This window comes from Mercenaria mercenaria, chromosome 4 (assembly GCF_021730395.1).
Source record: "Mercenaria mercenaria strain notata chromosome 4, MADL_Memer_1, whole genome shotgun sequence".
Taxonomy (NCBI): domain Eukaryota; kingdom Metazoa; phylum Mollusca; class Bivalvia; order Venerida; family Veneridae; genus Mercenaria; species Mercenaria mercenaria.
This window is the reverse complement of record NC_069364.1, coordinates 65537536-65563801: the sequence shown is the minus strand read 5'-3', so window position 1 is coordinate 65563801 and position 26266 is coordinate 65537536. Positions and strand designations below refer to the sequence as shown.

Below are 26266 nucleotides of genomic sequence, written 5' to 3'. Positions count from 1 at the left end.
GGGCGTTTGATTTGATCTCTATTCAGCCAGTACCTTTTTTGGTAAATACCCCTTAGAATATGGTGCAGTCAGATGGTTATTTGCACTGATCTCTATTCAGCTAGTACCTTTTTTGGTAAATACCCCTTAGAATATGGTGCAGTCTGATGGGTGTTTGCATTGATCTCTATTCAGCTAGTACCTTTTTTGGTAAATACCCCTTAGAATATGGTGCAGTCAGATGGATATTTGCATTGATCTCTATTCAGCTAGTACCTTTTTTGGTAAATACCCCTTAGAATATGGTGCAGTCTGATGGTTATTTGCATTGATCTCTATTCAGCCAGTACCTTTTTTGGTAAATACCCCTTAGAATATGGTGCAGTCTGATGGTTATTTGCATTGATCTCTATTCAGCTAGTACCTTTTTAGGTAAATACCCCTTATATTATGGTGCAGTTAGATGGTTATTTGCATTGATCTCTATTCAGCTAGTACCATTTTTGGTAAATACCCCTTATATTATGGTGCAGTCTGATGGTTATTTGCATTGATTTCTATTCAGCTAGTACCTTTTTAGGTAAATACCCCTTATACAATGGTGCAGTTAGATGGTTATTTGCATTGATCTCTATTCAGCTAGTACTTTTTTGGTAAATACCCTTTAGAATATGGTGCAGTCTGATGGTTATTTGCATTGATCTATATTCAGCCAGTACTTTTTAGGTAAATACCCCTTAGAATATGGTGCAGTCAGATGGTTATTTGCATTGATCTCTATTCAGCCAGTACCTTTTTTGGTAAATACCCCTTAGAATATGGTGCAGTCAGATGGTTATTTGCACTGATCTCTATTCAGCTAGTACTTTTTTGGTAAATACCTCTTAGAATATGGTGCAGTTAGATGGTTATTTGCATTGATCTCTATTCAGCCAGTACCATTTTTTGGTAAATACCCCTTAGAATATGGTGCAGTTAGATGGGTTTTTGCATTGATCTCTATTCAGCTAGTACTTTTTTGGTAAATACCCCTTAGAATATGGTGCAGTCTGATGGTTATTTGCATTGATCTCTATTCAGCTAGTACCTTTGTGGTAAATACCCCTTAGAACATGGTGCAGTCAGATGGTTACTTGCATTGATCTCTATTCAGCCAGTACCTTTTTTGGTAAATACCCCTTAGAATATGGTGCAGTCTCTATTCAGCTAGTACCTTTTTAGGTAAATACCCCTTAGAATATGGTGCAGTCAGATGGTTATTTGCATTGATCTCTATTCAGCTAGTACTTTTTTGGTAAATACCCCTTAGAATATGGTGCAGTTAGATGGTTATTTGCATTGATCTCTATTCAGCCAGTACCATTTTTTGGTAAATACCCTTTAGAATATGGTGCAGTTAGATGGGTTTTTGCATTGATCTCTATTCAGCTAGTACTTTTTTGGTAAATACCTCTTAGAATATGGTGCAGTCTGATGGTTATTTGCATTGATCTCTATTCAGCTAGTACCTTTTTGGTAAATACCCCTTAGAACATGGTGCAGTCAGATGGTTATTTGCATTGATCTCTATTCAGCCAGTCCCTTTTTTGGTAAATACCCCTTAGAATATGGTGCAGTCTCTATTCAGCTAGTACCTTTTTAGGTAAATACCCCTTAGAATATGGTGCAGTCTAATGGTTATTTGCATTGATCTCTATTCAGCTAGTACCTTTTTTGGTAAATACCCCTTAGAATATGGTGCAGTCTGATGGTTATTTGCATTGATCTCTATTCAGCTAGTACCTTTTTGGTAAATACCCCTTAGAACATGGTGCAGTCAGATGGTTATTTGCATTGATCTCTATTCAGCCAGTACCTTTTTTGGTAAATACACCTTAGAATATGGTGCAGTCTCTATTCAGCCAGAACCTTTTTTAGTAAATACCCCTTAGAATATGGTGCAGTCTAATGGTTATTTGCATTGACCTCTATTCAGCTGGTACCTTTTTTGGTAAATACCCCTTAGAATATGGTGCAGTTTAATGGTTATCTGCATTGATCTCTATTCAGCTAGTTCCTTTTTTGGTAAATACCCCTTAGAATATGGTGCAGTCTGATGGTTATTTGCATTGATCTCTATTCAGCCAGTACCTGTTTTGGTAAATACGCCTTAGAATATGGTGCAGTCTCTATTCAGCCAGTACCTTTTTTAGTAAATACCCCTTAGAATATGGTGCAGTCTAATGGTTATTTGCATTGATCTCTATTCAGCTAGTACTTGTTTTGGTAAATACCCCTTAGAATATGGTGCAGTCTGATGGTTATTTGCATTGATCTCTATTCAGCTAGTACCTTTTTTGGTAAATACCCCTTAGAATATGGTGCAGTCTGATGGTTATTTGCATTGATTTCTATTCAGCTAGTACTTTTGTGGTAAATACCCCTTAGAATATGGTGCAGTCTGATGGTTATTTGCATTGATCTCTATTCAGCTAGTACTTTTTTGGTAAATACCCCTTAGAATATGGTGCAGTCTGATGGTTATTTGCATTGATCTCTATTCAGCTAGTACTATTTTGGTAAATACTCCTTAGAATATGGTGCAGTTAGATGGTTATTTGCATTGATCTCTTTTCAGCTAGTACTTTTTTGGTAAATACCCCTTAGAATATGGTGCAGTCTGATGGTTATTTGCATTGATCTCTATTCAGCTAGTACCTTTTTAGGTAAATACCCCTTAGAATATGGTGCAGTCAGATGGTTATTTGCATTGATCTCTATTCAGCCAGTACCTTTTTTGGTAAATACCCCTTAGAATATGGTGCAGTCTGATGGTTATTTGCATTGATCTCTATTCAGCTAGTACTTTTTTGGTAAATACCCCTTAGAATATGGTGCAGTCTGATGGTTATTTGCATTGGTCTCTATTCAGCTAGTACTTTTTTGGTAAATACCCCTTAGCATATGGTGCAGTTAGATGGTTATTTGCATTGATCTCTATTCAGCTAGTACCTTTTTTGGTAAATACCCCTTAGAATATGGTGCAGTCTGATGGTTATTTGCATTGATCTCTATTCAGCTAGTACCTTTTTAGGTAAATACCCCTTAGAATATGGTGCAGTCTGATGGGTGTTTGCATTGATCTCTATTCAGCTAGTACTTTTTTGGTAAATACCCCTTAGAATATGGTGCAGTCTGATGGTTATTTGCATTGATCTCTATTCAGCTAGTACCTTTTTGGTAAATACCCCTTAGAACATGGTGCAGTCAGATGGTTACTTGCATTGATCTCTATTCAGCCAGTACCTTTTTTGGTAAATACCCCTTAGAATATGGTGCAGTCTCTATTCAGCTAGTACCTTTTTAGGTAAATACCCCTTAGAATATTGTGCAGTCAGATGGTTATTTGCATTGATCTCTATTCAGCTAGTACTTTTTTGGTAAATACCCCTTAGAATATGGTGCAGTTAGATGGTTATTTGCATTGATCTCTATTCAGCCAGTACCATTTTTTGGTAAATACCCTTTAGAATATGGTGCAGTTAGATGGGTTTTTGCATTGATCTCTATTCAGCTAGTACTTTTTTGGTAAATACCTCTTAGAATATGGTGCAGTCTGATGGTTATTTGCATTGATCTCTATTCAGCTAGTACCTTTTTGGTAAATACCCCTTAGAACATGGTGCAGTCAGATGGTTATTTGCATTGATCTCTATTCAGCCAGTACCTTTTTTGGTAAATACCCTTAGAATATGGTGCAGTCTCTATTCAGCTAGTACCTTTTTAGGTAAATACCCCTTAGAATATGGTGCAGTCTAATGGTTATTTGCATTGATCTCTATTCAGCTAGTACCTTTTTGGTAAATACCCTTAGAATATGGTGCAGTCTGATGGTTATTTGCATTGATCTCTATTCAGCTAGTACCTTTTTGGTAAATACCCCTTAGAACATGGTGCAGTCAGATGGTTATTTGCATTGATCTCTATTCAGCCAGTACCTTTTTTGGTAAATACACCTTAGAATATGGTGCAGTCTCTATTCAGCCAGTACCTTTTTTAGTAAATACCCCTTAGAATATGGTGCAGTCTAATGGTTATTTGCATTGACCTCTATTCAGCTGGTACCTTTTTTGGTAAATACCCCTTAGAATATGGTGCAGTCTAATGGTTATTTGCATTGATCTCTATTCAGCTAGTTCCTTTTTTGGTAAATACCCCTTAGAATATGGTGCAGTCTGATGGTTATTTGCATTGATCTCTATTTAGCCAGTACCTGTTTTGGTAAATACGCCTTAGAATATGGTGCAGTCTCTATTCAGCCAGTACCTTTTTTAGTAAATACCCCTTAGAATATGGTGCAGTCTAATGGTTATTTGCATTGATCTCTATTCAGCTCGTACTTGTTTTGGTAAATACCCCTTAGAATATGGTGCAGTCTGATGGTTATTTGCATTGATCTCTATTCAGCTAGTACCTTTTTTGGTAAATACCCCTTAGAATATGGTGCAGTCTGATGGTTATTTGCATTGATCTCTATTCAGCTAGTACTTTTGTGGTAAATACCCCTTAGAATATGGTGCAGTCTGATGGTTATTTGCATTGATCTCTATTCAGCTAGTACTTTTTTGGTAAATACCCCTTAGAATATGGTGCAGTCTGATGGTTATTTGCATTGATCTCTATTCAGCTAGTACTATTTTGGTAAATACTCCTTAGAATATGGTGCAGTTAGATGGTTATTTGCATTGATCTCTTTTCAGCTAGTACTTTTTTGGTAAATACCCCTTAGAATATGGTGCAGTCTGATGGTTATTTGCATTGATCTCTATTCAGCTAGTACCTTTTTAGGTAAATACCCCTTAGAATATGGTGCAGTCAGATGGTTATTTGCATTGATCTCTATTCAGCCAGTACCTTTTTTGGTAAATACCCCTTAGAATATGGTGCAGTCTGATGGTTATTTGCATTGATCTCTATTCAGCTAGTACTTTTTTGGTAAATACCCCTTAGAATATGGTGCAGTCTGATGGTTATTTGCATTGGTCTCTATTCAGCTAGTACTTTTTTGGTAAATACCCCTTAGCATATGGTGCAGTTAGATGGTTATTTGCATTGATCTCTATTCAGCCAGTACCTTTTTTGGTAAATACCCCTTAGAATATGGTGCAGTCTAATGGGTGTTTGCATTGATCTCTATTCAGCCAGTACCTTTTTTGGTTAATTAGAATACTTATTAGAATACTTATTAATATGGCCCATGATTGGAGATTGGCGTCCATATAGAAATTTAGCTGTCTTTATATAAAAAAAATTAGTATGTAAGGTTATGATATTTTAAGTAGTTCCATAACAAACATTGTTAATGTAGTCTTTTCAAAAGCCATAGAGCTTGTATGTTATTATATTTAAGTGATTTGTGGAATAACATATATGCCCATAAAAAAAAAAAAAGAAATTTGTAGAAAATTCATCTACTGTGCCTCTAATTTTCTGTTCCCATTTTTTATAAATTTGCCTCTGTATGTCAAGCTCTTTGGCAGGCATTTTCTCAAGTCTTGATCATTTTTAACATCCTGCAAACAGGTACCTATGCATGCGCCTGCATTTCTTACCTACATTGTCAGATTTGCTTTCACTAGTACTGGCACTATTTTCAGACTCAGCCTCTTTATTATTATTTCTTGGTGTAGGTTTCATAGTTTCATTAATTTAGATTTAATATCCTGTGAAAATAAATGTTTGTATTTAAGGCATATCATTTTAACAATTTTTTGTATAGTCCGTTGGCTTAGTTACCTCTATAAATTTTAAGTACTATATCACCAAATTTAATATTTAGCATAAAACATTTCTATTTAGTTAAGGTAGATGATTAGCTCTACTTCTTACATTAAAGCCAACAACCTATATTCTATGTTACTGGTGACTGCACTTATTGGCCTGAAGGACTGATGTCAGTTTCATTGTAGTGCACACACCAATTTCTACATAAGTACTGAATTTTGTGTACTAAGAGGCTTCAGATGCTGTGTGTGTTTAAACCTTACTATTTTATCAAGTTTCCTTGCTTGTTACAACTTCATGTTTATTTATCAGGTTATTAAAGAATAAGAATTTGGGGGCCTACGGACTATACTGTATAGTCCGTAAATGGTTTTACCCTGTAGAACAGACAAGAAGGAGTTGTTGCTCTAATTTATTCTTAGTGATAAATGCTAGTTACTGCCTGAAACTAAAACAGTGTAATTTATTATAAAGTTACTGCAAATGTTTCTTTGCCACTACTTGTAATTATGGGCCTACGGACTATACAAAAAATGTAAAATTTTGAATATATTCATAGAAAATATTCAGGCCTTTTTATGTAGTACTGTTAACTAGATATTTGAAGTTATATGCTTTATACAGCCAGCAACAGTAATTTATTTACAAATCTATTACTTTTAATTTGTTTGTCTTTACCTTAAAAAAATGGGTGTAAAACTCAAAACTTATAACAAAGGTACACTTTTATATAAATAACTATTCAGTATTCAATTTTGGTCCGAGTTTGATTCTGTAAAAAATTGCCTTGAACTGAAAATAATTTCTTATCAGGAGAATCAAAACATCAAAATTAACAAATCACAGTGGATGTTTTACAGCTTTCAAGAAACAATAGTTGTTTTTTTTTGCAACATCAATTTCTTGAAAAAATGGCCATTTTAGGTCATATTATGCTATTTTCTTCATTCTAGATATAAAGTCAAATATACAAAACCATACATTTCCAGAAAGCTTGGGTTATGAACTATACAAAAACCACTACTGTATTAAGTTCAAACACTGAGTAAGCTGAAATTCGAGATATAACATTCTTAAAACAAAATGTTCACTTTATCATGACCAAGCCGATAAAAAAAAAATTATATAATATAACATTGTAATTTCTTCAAATTGGTGATTTTGAATGATAATCGGGTTTTTGTTTCAAAATTGAGAGTCGGGAAGGTTATTCCCATTACTCAGCGTAACTTTTAGTTATCACGGTATTTAATCTTTTGATTATATCTTTTACGGGCAATAATATATGTGAATCGTAAATTTAATGAATTAGAAAAAAACAACATTTATTGAAACATGTTAATTAAAATAACATTTGTTATTTAATTTGACAAAGACGGAATTAGATCGACTTACATGTCTATTATCTGGTATACATAACATTGTAATTTCTTCAAATTGGTGATTTTTAATGATAATCTGGTATTTGTTTCAAAATTGTCAGGAAGCATGTTGATCCCATTCTCAGCGTATTTTCTATGTGTATTTAATGTTTTAAATATTTTTAGGGCAAAATACATGTGTATTTCGGGTCTCCTTGAAAAAAGTTTCTTTTCACAACTTTAGAAGTATTAAATACAAGGACCTGTTGTCAAATTACCTTAGTGGAATCCCTTCAAGTTAAAATAAAAAGTTGATGTTGCAATAGGTGGTATCATGATAGTGTAAGTCAGTAAGAGTATATAACCGTTAAGTAACTGTATTGATCTATGTACAACTTTTATACATAGAGAACTTTTCAATGAATGTAACTGAAATGGAAATAACAAATATTAAAAAATTCAAAGATAATGAAACAAATGACTTAGTTGATAAAATGTATGACTAGGAATAATGGAAACATTGTATGTGAAGTGTAAGTGTGCAATGTACTAGATACTTAAAACAGTATAGTTAGTTTCATTCAAGACAATACTCATTTTTGTTAGAAAAAGTATTTAAGTACTATTTTTTCACTTATAAAAAACAGTCATAAGTTTCACAACCTTTAAAATTTTAAATACTTAAATGCAGTAAAATATTTTTTACACTTACAAAAACATAGTATATATGATTAAAACTAAAACGAGTATCATTTAACAAAAGCACTCATAAGTTGAACAAGCTTAAAAATTTTAAACACTAAAATTGCAGTAAAAACAAGGCGAATTCTTTGAATTGATATCCCCCGCCAAAAGGGTGCAATCAGCATTTCAAAAGTTTCAAAATATGCCTGCTGGAGTGTAAGCAACACTTCTCTTTGCTTTGACCTAGTGACTTTATTTTTCAAGCCGAGATTTCATGAAGGCAAACAATCTGACTAAGAACAATGACGATTGGACTTGAAATGTGACCTCTAGAGTTCAAACTAGGATTTTTATCTAGTGACCTACATGTATATTTCATCAAGATAAACATTCTGACCAAGAAACATGGTCACTGGACTTGAAATGCAAGTACTATAGCATAAAGGTTTTTCTTGACTTGACCTAGTGACCTAGTTTTTGACCGCATGTGACCCACTTTTGAATGTGACCAAGATTTCATCAAGGCAAACACTCTGACCTAGAATCATGATGATGATACTTGGAATGTGACCACTAGAGTGTAAAATAAAGTGTGACGGACGGACGGAATGACTAACAGACAGGACGACAAAGCCAAAACAATATCCCTGCGCTTTTGGTGGGAGATAATTATTTTGAGCACTTACAAAAACCATAGCATACATGACTGAAACAAATATTTTATGAGCTCAACTTCTTCTCTTGAATGTGTATTTTAGACAAAACAATAAAACCTAATAAACAAAAGAGAATCCACAGTTAAAATACAGCACATCATGATAAAAACGTATGTTGTTTTGGATTTCCCCCTCAGGGATACAATTATGTTAACATTGAAGCATTATTATTTTCATCTTCAGTATTTATCATTCCATCAATTTACAACGCTTCCATAAATAAATGTCCATTTATAACTGAACGCTCACGTACACAATACAAAGAAGGATGACAACGAAACTTCCGCGCGCCGCAATTATCGTATTGCCTACAACCTACCCAAGATTATCGGATCGGAAACACAACTCGCAAGTAGGCATTAGAATTTACTATTTAAAGTGAAATTAGTAGGCGTACAACATCATTTATGCATGTTTTATTATGTATTTTGTAACTCTTCAAATACTCCCGTAATCGTAGCCTATCCGCATAGGGTTGTACTTCCGTAATCCTAGCCTCCGATTCTAGGATTACGGATCCGTAATCCTAGCCACCCCTTTCGTATAACTCCGTAGATTTAAATAGACTGTGTTTCATAGCTTAGAAATAAAATGGGTACTGATGAATCAGCAAAAAAAAAAGACAGTCTGTAATCCATAAAATCGAAAGGAAAAATAGAAATCTCAGTTCCAAAATTTAATTACGAATTGCATAATATACAAAAGGAAATATATTACCATGATTAAAAACTGTATTACAAAAAATACAGTATTTTCTACTATGTGTAAGAGGGCTAAGCAATAACATTTTCACAATAACTTCAGTTAAAGTGGTAGGTAGATAAATCGAAAGGATCAATTTCTCAATTTCTACACCATTGTCAAACAAAATCCCCAACACAAGATATTAATAATAGTAAAGCACTGATCATTTGAAATCTCAATATCACATGAAGTGCTATGGTGAGACTGGATATTCGAGCCATTGATGCTCGAGAAATTTGTTTTTTACTATAGGCTACAAATTTGTCAGATAGTCATGATCCCAGAAATCTTTGTACAAAATTACTTAAGAACTTGCCTTTTAACAAGTCTCATTTAATTAAACAAACTTGGAAGAAGTTCGATTATTTGTGTGAAAATGTTTTAAAATCTGACCAGCAGGTTCTAACGAGAAAATGTAAAAGGTTTCCAGTATTTCATATAACAAGAACTGACTATGGCCCACTGACTATCAGGTCTTTTGACTAACTGGAATAATATGAACAGTCTTGGTAGAGGGTCACCCAAGAAACATTTGTGTGAAATTATTTAGAAGTCATAGAAGGCGTCTCCGACGGGAAGACATTTTTCGAATTTCTACTAAATACACGCATCTTTACACGAGAAAAGAAAACCTTTGAAGTTTGACTGAAATTGGTTGCTTTAATTATGTTGAAGAAAATGTCAACGGACATACGGACTGACGAACGAAGACCATTTATTACATATATTTCTTGTTTCTTTGTGTTGATCTTTTGCCTCAGATTTAAAGCGATATCCCTATACGTTTTTTTTTATACTGAAAGTTTTTCTTTTTAAATGTAAATTTATTTCATTTAGAAACCATATTTCCTTGATGAGATTAATTAAATTAAGTACTTCCTATCTTATTGCGATACTGTAAAATCATTAATACTCTTGCAGAATTAATGTTCGTGGAGTTCGTGGTTGCTTCTATCCTAAAGAGGAAAACCAAATCCATTTAATTTCATTTTCAAAAGATGGAATCCACAAATTCATATCCACAGGAAATAACCGTGTTCAAAACCACGAAATTTCTTGCCCACGAAATTAAATTATTTCACAGTACGTGATAAAAGAATAACAATTTAGATCAAAATTGAGTACAGACCGATAAATGTACGTATTGATTTGCATAACGTCAAAATGTATATACACTTTTCATGTAGAAACATATAATAACTTAATACCTGTGACTGAGAGCCATACATGTTGTGCAGCCCACTTCATCGTGATCCTTGCAGTACATGTCCATTAGTTTGATAGTGTGAATACTGCATCTTTCTGTCGGCACCGCCGGTAATGTTGTCGACAATCCAGGGGTGTGGAAATTTGATTTGTCAAGCAGCGTGTGCCCTTTCATGGACGGAAATCGTGAGTGGAAATCAGCACATGACTGACAAAGATAACCTTGACACTCCACACAGTATTTCACAGCATTCTTGTTAGTACAAGTAAAGCATTGAAATTCAGAAATTTCATCTGAGGCGACTTCACTTCCCCCTGTCGCCATTTTAACTATTACTTCCTCTTTCGCTTTTAAATCCAACAATGAACATTTGCTAAGTTTATGCCTATTAAATAAATCATATCATTTATTAAGTGTTTACTGATTTTATGTCGAATCAAATCTCATGTCCGCAACAGTAAACAAGTAAACGTTTGTGCATATCAATCCGTTTGGTGTGAATGTTATTGATTTATTGTTATCAAACGTTTCAATGTTCAAGTATTGACCTGGCACTATGGAACGCCGGGGCTGTCTTATACGGACATTTTTTCATAGTATTCATTCGCTTTAAAGGCGCTCTCTACAGCTTTTCCGGACGGGTCGATATTTACCCCAACACCGTGCCAATTTGGTTGTATTTCTAATCGATGTAAGAGCTGAAATAAGACTTTTCTCGAAACACATCGCAATTAGTCTTAATAGTCATAAATCGGTTGTATATGATATAAAAGGGTGTTTCCAATGCAAAATAATAATGAAAGAAAAATTTTGAATTTTGACCATATTTTGTGTAGATGCGCCTATTTCAGCAGTGATTTCTGGGATTAAAAAGCCAATATTTTGTCTCCAGAATGTCAGAAAATGCACAAAATGCATCCTTCTGGGTCTTATTCATGACGGAATGAATGATATTTCAGAATCCCAGTGAAAAATAAATACGATAAAAGGACCATAGGGCCAAAATTTAGCCCAGTAAATTGGTAGGGGGTGGCTTCTATTAAATGTCTATATTTCTCTAAGATCTCGATATTTCACAATGAAACTTGGCAATATGTTTGGTATTACATCTTTCTTGAAAATAGAGATGAAAATGATGTGAATTTTGATAAGAAACATTTCTTATAAGAGCTGAAATAAGACTTTTCTCGAAACTCATCGCAATTAGTCTTAATAGTCATAAATCGGTTGTATATGATATAAAAGGGTGTTTCCAATGCAAAATAATAATGAAATTTGAAAAATTTTGAATTTTGACCATATTTTGAGTAGATGCGCCTATTTCAGCAGTGATTTCTGGGATTAAAAAGCCAATATTTTGTCTCCAGAATGTCAGAAAATGCACAAAATGCATCCTTCTGGGTCTTATTCATGACGGAATGAATGACATTTCAGAGTCCCAGTGACAAATAATGCAAACAAGTGAAACTTTTACCAAAATATACGATAAAAGGACCATAGGGCCAAAATTTAGCCCAGTAAATTGGTAGGGGGTGGCTTCTATTAAATGTCTATATTTCTCTAAGATCTCGAAATTTCACAATGAAACTTGGCAATATGTTTGGTGTTACATCTTTCTTGAAAATAGAGATGAAAATGATGTGAAATTTGATAAGAAACATTTCTTATAGGAATAAGGTCAGTAATTCGGTCGAAAATGTGCTTCCGTGGTGTATCGAAAGAAGTGCATAATAAATAGATCCTAATTTTCCCATTTTTTGCGCAAATTCGTGTAGAACGAGTGCTTTAATCACCATTTTTCACTACTAGAATACATTTTGCATGAAATGAGACAGTTTTCATGTTCATACACCCTACATGGCAAGTTTTGCAGATCGAAACCGGAAGTAGGTGTTTACTGCGCGGACGAGAGCAAATATGCGCCATTTCAAGAAGGATTTGAATTACTGACCTTTAACCTGTATTATAGGTTAAAGGTCAGTAATTCAAATCCTTCTTTGTTTCATATAAAAAACGGCAACTTCAGGTCGTCTTTACGTATCTTTAGAGAACATCACTTTTTCCTACACATCTTTTTAATGAAAGTTCTATCACAAATTAACGAAAAAATGAAAAGAAAATAGGGGGTATTTAGTTCCTAGTGAAATGGCAGTCAGTTGTGGTCTGCTACCCTAAAAATGGCGCATATTTGCTCTCGTCCGCGCAGTAAACAGCTACTTCCGGTTTCGATCTGCAAAACTTGCCATGTGGGGTGTATGAACATGAAAACTGTCTCATTTCATGCAAAATGTATTCTAGTAGTGAAAAATGGTGATTAAAGCACTCGTTCTACACGAATTTGCGCAAAAAATGGGAAAATTAGGATCTATTTATTATGCACTTCTTTCGATACACCACGTGAGCACATTTTCGACCGAATTACTGACCTTATTCCTGTAGGTTACATTCTACCAATTCAATTCCTTATTTATTTCATATTAATAACAAAACATTCAGACCTCATTTTCAGCACTTTAGAGCATTTCAATGATATGAAAACCATATATGGTCATTTAGTATAACATGTCTTCTTATCAAAAATAGAAAAATATTGACATGTTATGTTGATAATAAGAAAAATAATCTGTTCTGAGAAACATCACCCTCTAAAAATGCCCCCATGAAAACAGCCGTTTAGCAGTTACGCGTAGGTAGACATTTTTCGCAAAGAATAAAACTTATTCCAAGAAATTTACAATGAAAATGGTCTAGATCTATTCTCAATACTATAAGCAATAAACATAAGCCAAAAATTTAACTGTCACCTCCTCATGTCACTCATTATACCAGATTTCATCCATAGCATGGAACTACATTTTGGACTACTTCACATGTAACACTGAGTAGTCACTTCCGGTTTGGTGTAATCCGTCCTGTAGCTCACTGCAGAGTTGCCGTCTTCTGCGCATGCCCGGAAGTGATTATCTAATGTCGCGTACGGCAAAAATTCGCAAATTATTGTATGTTCGCATGCATTTAATGTATATGTATAATATACTGACTAAAGGTTAGTGTAAGTATCACCATGGTTACAAAATTTATACATTTAAAGTACTTTTAGTTCAAATTGCTTAAATCCGACATATGGTGTCGGCCCAGTACAATTTCTCCTTCTTTGCTGTATAGTAAAACAAGCACTTTTGGACATGGATTGTGAATTTCACAACAAAATTGCAGCATTGACAGCTCTGTATTTCTGAAGAGTAATACTATCCCAGTCAATATATCACAGAAAAACACCACCATCAACGATGAACTTTTTTGCTACACATCAAAGTATCTAGTCCATGTTTAAATTTCCCACTGACATCTGTCATGGCCACCAGTCTGGTGTAGTTTTTTAATCCTTCTGCACAGAAATGTAATCCTGAAAAACACACATAAAACAACTGTTAAAGACATCAAAAATGACAAAAAAATGTACACAGTATCAATAAATACATTTGGAATATAACAGGTCAAAGTAGGGATAGCGTTAAATTGGGAACTTCAAAATTTCAAAGAACTACTTTCTAGGATACAACGATCCGGAAGTACTTCTATACCGGGGTGTCACCTAAATCTTATCAAATTTTTAATGTAGCCAAATTTTTCGCATAAAATCTTGTAACTTAGGGTTTTGCGAGAAAAGTTACACAAGACATTGTCATCGCAAAGAAAATTTTGTACCGCAGAAACATTTCAAACATTAGACCTACTTTGCGGAGAAATTGGCTCGGAAACCTGAATTTTGAAGAAAAAAGGCACATTACAAAATTTGCCTTCCTTCTGAAAATTTCAATCAGATTTTCATGAAATCAACTGTGATATCACTAGTTAAGGCTTATAGTATGTTTTATGTAACTTTAAGCTTATTTATTTTGAAAAATGATGTATCAAAATGAGTATTTACCTTAAAATATGCAATATTAGTAAAAAATGCATAATTTTACCCACTACAATTGCAGAAAAATGAACTTTTAATGATTGAAAGACCAGAACCCACAGCAAAGACCAATATGTGATTATATTTATGACAATTACTTGAAGTAAAAACAGATCAATACATCACAGCCTATCTTAAAATGAATTATTTCTTCGACTAAGCCGGCAATGCCTGAAACGTCAAATGCAAAGCCGATCCGCACCATCTTGAAAGCAGGCAAATGCGGAAGGTCAAGAACTCCAACTGGAGCCAGACACAGCTCAGGGTACCCCTGAAACTGTCAAGCAGTTACTGACAAGGCTACAGTTCTGACTAAAGGCATAGGACCAGAGGGAAATGCACCGGTGGAACATGTAAATCGCTTACCGAAAACTAGCCGTCATTCTGCGGTGTTACACTGGGAATCACAGCTTCTGCCCGCTCGACTTAATAGGCTGGTCTAGTTTATGGGTAGCTGCTGACTGGTTGTACGATTCTAAATTCCTACTGACGTATGGAATTCATCGCCTGCAAATGACAAAAGAAAGATTGTGAAGCGGTGTCGGCCTTTCTTGAGAAACACCTGAGTGTGTGTGTATAGTTCTAATTGTGATCAGGAACACCTATAGAAAAAAAGTGACATAATATTCACAGATTGGTACCATCTATCATTTCTCTATCATTCTGATATCAACTGGTTCAGGAACTTTACAGGAAGTATGTCATTAAAACACTGCAACTGAATAATTTTCTACATATATGTTAGCTGAAATAGTGAAAAGAATATTAAAATAAGTATTACCAGACAACCTCTTTCAGCACAGACAACAAAGTAATCTGAAATGCACATTTAAAAGAATTGAAACACATAAATGCTATGAAAAAACAACATACAGAAAAACATGAATAAAAGTCCACAGGAAAAGTCCTATCTAAAGAATGAAGTAGAAATGAATCGGCAAAACTGAAATACAAATACCGTCAAGTTGTGTTTCCAGCGGTACCAGGACAAATACATATTAAGGAAACTGCACAAGGCCGACCGAGGAAAACAGCCCGGTTAAATAGTTTCGTAGTAACACAGACCTGTGTCGTAAGCCTGAAAAGCAAATCGAATAAGCATCCCATTCAAGCAGAATGTATCTGACGACGGCCTGATGCGGCTGAAGCTGAAAGCTCGGAATATGTTCTAAACTGAAAAAACAAATGAATAATAAAATAATACACAAACAACAACAACACCAACTATTTTATCACACTGAAGCAACCTCCATGTAATTCCCTGTGTAATACAACCAATGTCCTGTCAGTGTAAAGAAAACTTGTTATACATTAATAATGCCGACAAATGCACTCGGCACACCGGTAAGCAATGTCCTTCAATGCCAAAATGCCGGTAGAACATTGAATTTGACTGAAATGAGAAAAATAATTATTTCGTGTAATATTAGTTATGCGTCTCATACGCAAGGGAACGAACATTCACGCAATTTCTTTATATCATATATGAGACGCCTGCTGACTGGCTTTAACATCAGTGCAATAACACCGTGACCGGTTCGAGATCCAGGCCCGACAAGCAATCCTTCTCTCCGACTCTTGTTACGAAACCGACTATAGCCTCATTTAACCCATCCGGTCCAAAATGTAGAGCTTCCATGTACATAAGAAACTGTTCATCCACGGTCTATTGCGGCACTATGTAACATGTTCACATATATATACTTATAAATTCTTCGGAAAAGAGACGCTATGCGAAATAGATTTTTTTTTTTAAATTTAAGAAATTTAAATTTATATTTGTTTCTTAAAATTAAAGTGAAAAACTATGTGTCTTCTTTTTATATAGCCTTTTTAAAGCTTCCTGCTTATTCAGTGTCTTTGCACTATAGTAGAAGACTGACAAATCAAGAGGAGACAACTTTTACTCAAATTTTAAAGAAAATTCAACTACTGAATTTTTAAAATTTGAATAAAATTTAAATTTCACAAACCTTGGAAATATCCTTTCAGCCACTGATTTTTATTGTTATCAGCTACTAGTGTGTGAAGTTTCATGACTGTAAACCCTATGGTTTCTGAGATATTCCACTTTCTGAATTTGCCATATAGGTGTCGGCCCAGTACAATTTCTCCCTCTTTGCTGTATAATAAAACAAGCACTTTTGGACATGGATTGTGAATTTCACAACAAAATTGCAGCATTGACAGCTCTGTATTTCTGAAGAGTAATACTATCCCAGTCAATATATCACAGAAAAACACCACCATCAACGATGAACTTTTTTGCTACACATCAAAATATTTAGTCCATGTTTAAATTTCCCACTGACATCTGTCATGGCCACCAGTCTGGTGTAGTTTTTTAATCTTTCTGCACAGAAATGTAATCCTGAAAAACACACATAAAACAACTGTTAAAGACATCAGAAATGACAAAAAATGTACACAGTATCAATGAATACCGGTCACCGTGGCCCAGTGGTTAAGGCGTCCGCCTCGGGATCGGCAGGTCGAAAGAGTCGAGCCCCATGGGGAGCGTTCGTCCGGGGAATGTTTGTCATGGGACTCGTTCCGAAAAGGCCGGTTCGTGAGCCGCGAGCTAGTTAAATGAATGGTTACCGACTTCTATCCACCTGGCGCCTGGTATAGTGGTAGGAGTTGAGAGGTAATTGGTACGCACAATAAAGGTGTCTCATAAGCCAAATTTGCCGGCCCTTTCAAAAGGGGTGACACTATAATAAACAAGACCTTTACCTTTACCTTTTACTTTGGAATATAACATGTCAAAGTAGGGATAGCGTTAAATTGGGAACTTCAAAATTTCAAAGAACTACTTTCTAGGATACAACGACCCGGAAGTACTTCTATACCGGGGTGACATCATATACTGGAGTCTGTAATTTATACCGGCGCTCCAAGTCAGCATTGAGTCACAACTGTTTCTAATCCCGTACCGTACCCATACCGTACATCCGTATTCGTAAACTATAGGTTTTGTTCGGAGAAAGGCGGAAACTTTCATGTTCTATGCCATCAAAATGCTTCAGAAACACCTTAAAATCCGCTTCCGCTTATTAAGAAATCTGCCGTTTGATAATGGTATATTTCTAAGTCATTTGCTCAAACACTGAAAGAGTATTTTGTACCAACCTGCGTTGTATAAATGCCCGCCACATCCCACCTCGTTGTAATTAAGCGACATCTAATATGGTGACCTTTCAATTTTCTTTTTGTTTTTGATTAGGTAGACATAACCAAAGGTATGTGCAGAATTTGATTAAATTCTATTATGTAAAACTCGATAAAATAGCAGAAGTACCAACTTAAAACTGACAAAAATATGCAAAATAGCCCTTAGGTCTGCTGAACAAGTATTCCTTTCATTACAAAATCATTTTCTTTTGATTTCTCTGAGCATGTTTCAAATAGATTTATTGTTTTCCGTTATAAAAATGCTTAGATATCAAATTTATGCTGATTATTGTACTTTACTGAAATATATTTTAGGATTATAGAAATTTTGAAAAATGTTAAAAATAGCACCATATCTAGGGGCGAATTAAATTGAAACAAAGCTGGTGACCTTGTATTTTTATTTATTTTTCAATAGATCATAACATGATCTTTTAATACAAAACATTTCATCAAAATCTATTATTGAGAAAAAAAAATACGAAACTGAAGCGAGCGTCCTTAAGAATATATAGGTTCATTCGCTTATTATATAAATTGGAAGATGCAATATATGGAACCGTTTCGTCTTGATATGGAACCAACTTTTCATCATATTTATTCATTCGTTTTAAGAATATATAGGTTCTTCGCTAATTATATAAATAAATTGGAAAACCGTTTCGTCTTACATAATGAAAAGTTACGCCAAACGCCACAAAGAAACAAGCTTTGTTCATAGCTCATGCACATTGTTCGAAAAAAGATTTCCATTAAGGTAGTTCTGCACATTTGATAAACCGGAAGTGATGGCGTGACGCCATTTTTCCGGAAAACGTAGAATAAAGACTGGATTCGGCGTACGGAACAGAAAATCATTTTATGAATTAATTGCAACCGGTGAGTAAATTTATTACAATGGTACTGTTGCTATATTGTAAAGTCAAAATATGATATTAAAACATATCACATGTTAAATAATTCAAAATAACGTCCTAAAATTAGCGTGAAATGTCCGGTTTACTTTAATCATGGTCAAATATCTCAAAAATAAGCACACAGACCTATATATTTTATTTCATCAAATTATAGGCCATGTCTTTATTTACAACTGTGAGAAGTTTCATCAAAATCTACATTGTAGAAAAATTTCTATTCGCGAAAATGTTAAGAAAGTTATGATTTTCCCATAGACTCTCATTATGAAATATTGCGTGAGGTCCCTATTTTTCAAATCAGTCTAGCAAAAAATCAAGCACACGACCCTATCTTTTTATTTGCTTAATTTCTAGGTATATTCTGAAAATTTGAAAAATCAGTGTTAATCAAATTCTACATTGTAGAAATAATTTCGATCCAAACGCGCAGAACTACCTTAATAAGAGTTTACCAAATTCAGTAATAGATGGCAATTTGTTGACGCCCAGACGTTATTGCATGCAAAGCGACCGCTCATTGTAAAATGTCAGAGTTGAGGGTGGCCGGCGCCGGGTTTGGTTACGGGCATGTAGAATCTGCGATGATGGTGATCTTCAGGAAAATTATAGAATAAGATTATATGGTAGCATTTCTGCCTCGAGATAACTAGGTAACTATTACGATAATTTGTAAACTTTCCAGGAAATGTGGCCATGTTTTTCTGAAAGAATTTCAGCAATAGGTAATATTTTATAGATATTTTTACTTATTTCCAGAAAATGTTTTAGCTCAAAATTTCGCGTTAATGCTTGGAATTGGCACAAGATGCTCGGTAACTATCGCGATAAGATTTTAAATCTCCCAGCAAAGTTGTGCACTTTTCTGAAAACATGATCGTAATAAATAAATTTTTCTCGATATGTTTTTATTTCCAGAAACTTTAGGCTATCGCGATAAACTTTCCAGAAAAGTTCGAAATATCAAGATAATTTCTGAAAATATCAAGAAAGGTTATCTAGCTAATATACTCAGTTCTAAAAGAAAGTGTGCACTTTTTAAGTTAAAATATTTTTAACACCTGTCCTATTTCGAGCAAAAGCAACCACTTAAAGCGACTGCAACTCAAAATCTAAAATGCACACCAATTTGTTTACGAACTGATTTAAATTTTGGTTCCAAACATTATAAGTTTTCATGAAAATAACCGAGAAAAAATAACAGAAAACTAAATGCACACTTTCTTTTGGAACTGAGTGTAAATGGCAGCTGGGGGCACTTACATAAAAGGTATCGAGCAAATAATGTAAATAATCGCAATACTATTTCCAGGAAACCTTCCACTATTGAGAAAATCTTTCAGAAAACTTCGCTTTATAAAGATAATTTTTTGAAGTATCGCGATAGCTACCTGGCTATCTCGTAGCAGAAATATGCCACCTTACGATTATGTTTGTGTCTAGAATAGATGTTTGGTATAATGAGAATGTTTTGGATAAATATTTGATATAATGAGAGATTTTGTTGAATGTTTTGAATGTATGATTACTTATTATAAACTAAGCTAGTCTTTCTTATAAGAAATAGTTCTAGCGTTTAGTCTGTAAACGATGTCATTTTGCCAGAGCTTGAAAGTGACCTAGGACAATGCACGAGTTTCCGTTTCCATCAGTATGTGTTATAAGTGAACAATGTTACTCCTAGTTTTATTTCTAGAGATTAGAATACATTTTCACTGATCTTCCGCATAATACACATTTAATACTAGTAATTTTAAAATTTGTTTGTTTTACATGTAAGATCAAAATATATTTCACCTTTGCCTGTCGTGAACTTCTTCTTCGTTCGCCCTGACTGTGTAGTCATACCGATATTGCATAGTGCTGCGGTTCGTTAAGAGAGTACCAATGGCCCAGCACCTTTGTCTTCAACTCCCTAGATTTTATCCAGGTTACCTCACCCTTAGTTCCGAGTTCATGCCCTACCCTGGGAACACAAGGGCTATTTGTCCCATAGCTGAATGGTCTGTTCACAGGCATCAGGGCGTGTCCACATACCGTTGGGCCTGGTATGCCACATGTCTGGGGGCAGACCTCCTCCGTGTCCCCTGCAGTTCTGTCTGAGGCCGCAAGGTGCTCAGTTACCGTGTGACACCAACTGGGAGGCACTGCAAAGGGCTTGTCTGCAAAAAGGCTATGTACTGGCAGGAAAGAGGTTTGCACTCGGCTTCTTTTTTCACCAGAAGGCTAGCCAGCGGCTTAGACTTAAAGCTGGGGGGACAAGCACACAACAAACACCACACCGCACTTGACACATCAAAAGACCAATGCCATACGCCATTCGTTAACATATTGCATCTGGTGTGCACTCGTGAAAGGTATGCTTCTGTTACACTGAAATAAAGAAATATCCTATATATCTTTCACGGAGTTACATTAAATGCCATATTTTCACCAGTGGTGTAGTAAAAGTGTAATTGCAAGATATGATGAATCACGAGTAAAGCTGTTTTCATCTTAAGTATACATGTAAATCTTTTTATTTTTTTTTTGTCAAATGTTTCAAGTAGATTTTATAGTTTCCTTCAGTGAAAAATAAAAACAGTTCGATAACTTCACCGTGTAAATAGCAGATGTATTTCACTATAATATTTCAAAATTGCACGAAAAAAAAAAAAAAAAAAAAAAAAAAACACGTGGAAAAAATAAGTACAAATGTATTGAGAATAATGATCAGAAATATTGAAAACGCAGGTAAAGCTCATTGATAAAATTTTGGATTTTAGAGTATTGAAAAAAGAACCCAGTACGGAAATAAAAAATAGGTATATCGAGGTTTGATATCTGATATTTCTCCGAAGCATCATCCTGTGCGCCCACCTTGCTCATTAGTGAGAGCAGAGATCTACAGATCGCGAGGTTCGGAGTTCGATCCTCAGGCGAGGCGTATTCTCTCCGTGATGATTTATAAAGAGCACTGTGTGTCTGGAACCATTCGTCCTCGACCTTCGATTCGTGTGGAGACGTTGACAGTGTCTTGCGAAAAACAGCTCAGTACTGGTACAGAATGCAGGAAAATTAGGTCTGTTAACTGCTCGTCGTTATATAAATGAAATACTTTTGAAAAACAGCGCTAAACCAAAAAAAAGTCAAACAAATCAAAGCATCATCCAAACAGTACCAAGTGCCTCTTAGTATACATAAATATGTGTATGTGCCTGAGCAGACACAAACATTTGTCTGTTTAGTTTAAACATATTTATTCCCAAAATAGAGTACATTATATTTATACGTATGACATACTGTAGTGAAGACAAAACAGGAAAGGATAAGAATGGAAGACAAGTCTTATAGAATTCTTCTCCTTTGCGGACAAAATATAACTGTATGGGCATATCGAGCTTCAATCTGTAATGGGGCTAGGAATATAGTCTTAAGATATGAAAAAAATAAATATATGAAAAAAAAATGAAAAAAAAAAAATTAATAAATCGCTGTGAATGTAAAAAATAGAAAGGGGACAATGTATATGGAAGAAGAAAGAAATTCACATAAATGTAGAGATTAGAACAAGTCAAAGGTAGAATAGAAGAGAGAAAGTGGGAAGAAATGGGAATGTCTTATGGTTGCTAACCAAATCTCTTACTTTCGGAAATATATGCCTGTACATGAGTAAATATAGTCATGTTATCCTGATCAGATAGGTCTGGGTTTTTCCAAACAGAATAGTATCCAAGTCAATTTCGAAATTCCGCAGATTATTAAGAAGATCGTTTGCGACAAAGATCGAAATTTCTGCATTCAAAAAAGAAATGGAAATTAGTTTCCATCTGTCCACACTGGCATAATGGTGTAGGAGAAATACTTTTTAGGTAAAGATGTTGATTCAATGCACTGCACTTAGTTCGTAGTCGTGTATGGAGCACCTGGAGTTTTCTAATTCCGGTGTATTTAATAGGCTGGAGTACGCTTCTTGTTTTTTTAGATTACTTTTAAATGATAAAAGTGTTTCCAAATTACGGATATCTGGTCTCAATAAATTCCAATCACGTACAACGGAAGGCAAAAAAGAATTGAAATATAAAGATGTTCTTGCAGGTAAAACATGGATATTTTCAGAGTTTCTTAGGTTGTAGCGAGTATCACCTGAGTCAGGAACTAGAGAGGATAGATATGCTGGAGTCAGATTAGATTTCATTTTAAAGAACATAAGAAGTCGATGTTTGTAACGTCTATCGAAAGTGGCTCCCAGGGTACTTCTCTCGTTAGGTTTTCCAAAGAAACAAGTTTGGTAGCTCCGGAGACTATTCGAGCACATTCATTTTGAATTTTGTCAAGTTGATCCATTTCATACTTTGTACAGTTACCCCACACCACGTCTGCATATTCGAGTATTGGCCTTATGAAAGAAATATATATAGTTTCAAGGGAGCGACGGTCAAGTGAGAATTTCAATTTACGCATTATATTAACCCTCTTCCAAGCTTTTGCTACAATGTAGTTGATATGAGAATGCCAGCAACAATCATTTGACAGGAATACACCAAGATGTTTATGTTCGAGTACCTCTGGAATAATCTGGTTAAAACATTCGAAGAGGAGGGTGTAGTTGAAAATTTCGTTTTCTTGAAATTAAGAGCGCTTCTGATTTGGAGGGATTAAATTTAACAAGCCATTTTTCTGCCCAAGATGAAATTGTTTGGATATCAGACTGGAGAAGATTTGCTGCAATGTCCGGTTGCTGAACTATAATGTAAAGACTTGTGTCATCAGCAAACAAGTTGATGCATGATCTGATTTCATCAACGATGTCATTGATAAAGATAAGGAAAAGAAGAGGCCCGAGAATTGAACCCTGTGGAACTCCAGCTTTGAGAAAAGCCCAGTTCGATTTGACACCTGGCAGTACAACACGTTGACGTCTATGAAAAGAGATAATCCTGAAACCACATATGAAGAAACCTGAGATTCCAGCGTATTTTAATTTACATAGTAATCCTTTGTGCCAGACTTTGTCAAAGGCCTTACTTATATCGAAAAATACCGCACGAAACCTCTAGACCGTTATCTAGAGCTTTACAGAGAGTATCGTATATGAAAAAAGTTGATTAACTGTGGAGTCGCCCCGGAATGAAAGCAGACTGTACAGGAGTTAGAAAGCGAGAATCATGAAGATGGTTATAAACATGCTTGAAAATAAGACGTTCAAGAACTTTTTCAATAGTGTTTAAGAGTGATATTGGACGATAATTATTAGGAAGAGTGGCATCATCTTTCTTGAAGATTGCGCTAACATGGGCTTCTTTCCATGTGACTGGAACAGTAGAAGATTGAAGTGAAGCATTGAAAAGGTCACAAAGAGGAAAAGATAGTTCATGAGAAGCCTCAAGTAGAATTTGTTTACTTATACCATCAGGACCTGCGGCCTTGTGAACTGGTAGAGACTTCAAGACATCTTCAGTTTCTGCCGGAGAAAGATGAATTTCATTTAAATAGTGGTAGAATTCGTTAGACCAGATTAGGTTATCTCTATATTTTCGTCATCAATGTATGTCTGCTCTTGGAAGTAATCATTTAAAAGGTTAGCTTTTTCAAAATCAGAAGACGTAGTTTGTCGAGTGTTGGAGTTATATAGTGGAGGAATAACATTGTTGTTCGTTCTAGAGATGAAGGATTTTAAGGTGGTCCACCAGTCTTTTGAAGAGAATGATCCGTTTTTAAGTTTGTCTGAAAGTTTGATGAAGTATTGTGATTTGGCTTCACGAATGAGCAGAACAGTTTCATTTCGGACTTGTCGAAATTTTTGCCAGTGATGAGGTGAGCTTGTTCTCTAGCTTTTCTGTAGATACGCTTACGCTTTCGTATGTTCTTCCTTATATTTTTGTTCATCCAAGGGACGTCTGAGGGTCTAATTGTGACATTTTTATTAGGAATGTTATGTTTTGAAATGACTGTGATTTGAATTGGTTATATTGGAGGCGTATATATTGATATCTGGATCGATACAGCTATTCCAATTGAAGTTGTCGATTTCTGCTCTTAGGCTATCGTAGTCACCCGATCATATTCCCATATCAGTCTGTCAAGCATTTTTGTTTCAGTTTATTAAATTTGAGAAGCCCGAAGATTGGAACGTGGTTACCGTTGGTCTTGTTCAAGAAAGTGTTCCCCAACACCTGAAAGAAGAATGTTATTTCTGTTTGTCACGAAAATAGGTCTAGAATGGATGTCGAGTGTTCAGTGAAATGGGTTGGTTCTTCAATAAGCTGTTCTAGATTAAATTGTTGCGTGATGGAAAGAATTTTCTGTGTGGAGTTGGACATAGAGCATTGTAGTTGAAATCTCCAGTGATTATTATATCCGAGATGTTTGTGTCAACTGCAAGACCAATAGAATCTTCAATCAGGTTAATTGTATATGGTGTCAGAACTAGGAGGTCGGTAGAAGGGCACCAAATAGTATATGTTTATTATTACAAAGAACTATTTCCACCCATAGACATTCGAGACGATTGATCTCAAGGTCTGATCTACGCAGGTAATGTATATTCTCTCTAACATACAAAATAACTCCTCCATGAGAAATCACCATCACGATCTTTTCGTTCAGGTTTATGATATGAATGCAGCACTAAATCTTCAGAAGTAATTGAGCGATTTAACCATGTCTCAGAAAAGGCTAATATATCAAATTCAGAAAGTTCTGCGTATAAGATATCGAGTTTGTGTGTTGTATACTCTGAACGTTTAAATGTATGAAAGAAAGATGGTTTGATATCGCTTGTGCATACGGTGATGTATTTGACTGAGATGATACAGAAGAAGTTGATTCTGGACCTGGATTCCTGTGGACATCTCCAGCGGTAAGTAGGAGGCATACAAGCCATAATGAGAATGTGATAACAAATAAGGAACTCAAAGTATGCACAATGAACAGGCGATTATCATGTAGTCGGTTCATGTTCGGCTGTATGGTTCTTCGAGGATATTTTATATCGTTGCAGATAAGAGCATTCGCTAACAAAGAGTTGTGCAGTGACAGGACGTACTCGGACAACTATAAATACTTACGAATAGAAGGAAGTGGGATAAAACAGGTAGGAAAACCGTGGTATCGATACGTGTACGTGACGGCTGTTTTGGCAATAATTTAGTGGTCATGTGATTGAAAGGGTGGATAGTATGAATTCAAGAAAAGCCGTCATAGGAATGTGGATGAATCAGGATAACTTTTATAGTTACAACCCCGAATGAGACATAAAGGATAAGAAAGCATGGGACAGGAGTTATGTACCTGAGGCAAGTAAGAAAAAGTGTACAGAAAAATAGAAGCATATTTAGGAAGAAGTAGTAGATGAGCTGTTATCAGTGAGGGAAAAGTCTAGTATTGAAAGCAGGCCTCCTTGAAAACGTCATTTGTCTTTTTAGCAAAATGGTAAGGACAATTTTGTTCAGACTTATTATCTGGTCGCAATGTTATTGTTAAAGTGAATGCTGTTTCGGCATACGTTTAGATTGAGAAGAATTCTATGGACAAATTATGAAATAACATTTATAACGTACAAATTTGTCTGTGACATCTAAGAGCTTGATTTTGAGATTGTTCACAAAAAAAGCTTTTTTTTTTCTACCAAACTACTGAACTATCTTTTAGCTGGAACTGAAAGAGCAAAGTTAATGAAGATCCTCAGAATGTTAGTTTTGTCCTCTTTAGCACTGCTTTAATAACTTCTTACCATACCTTAAAAATACCACGAAAAATAATAGTTTATTTTAGCGATT

The 26266-nt window shown here is 35.0% G+C and overlaps 1 protein-coding gene and 1 long non-coding RNA gene across 2 annotated transcripts in view; both read right to left on the bottom strand.

Moving 5' to 3' along the window:
• The window catches only part of LOC123552035 (uncharacterized), a 47273-nt gene that overhangs the window by 6773 nt on the left and 14234 nt on the right, over positions 1-26266 (bottom strand). The gene's annotated exons all lie outside the window — the stretch shown is intronic.
• Positions 13670-15211, bottom strand: LOC128556417 (uncharacterized). Its single transcript, XR_008370638.1, has 2 exons — positions 14785-15211; positions 13670-13860 (listed from the first exon to the last, which is right to left on the bottom strand). It is a non-coding gene; the product is annotated as an uncharacterized LOC128556417 (long non-coding RNA).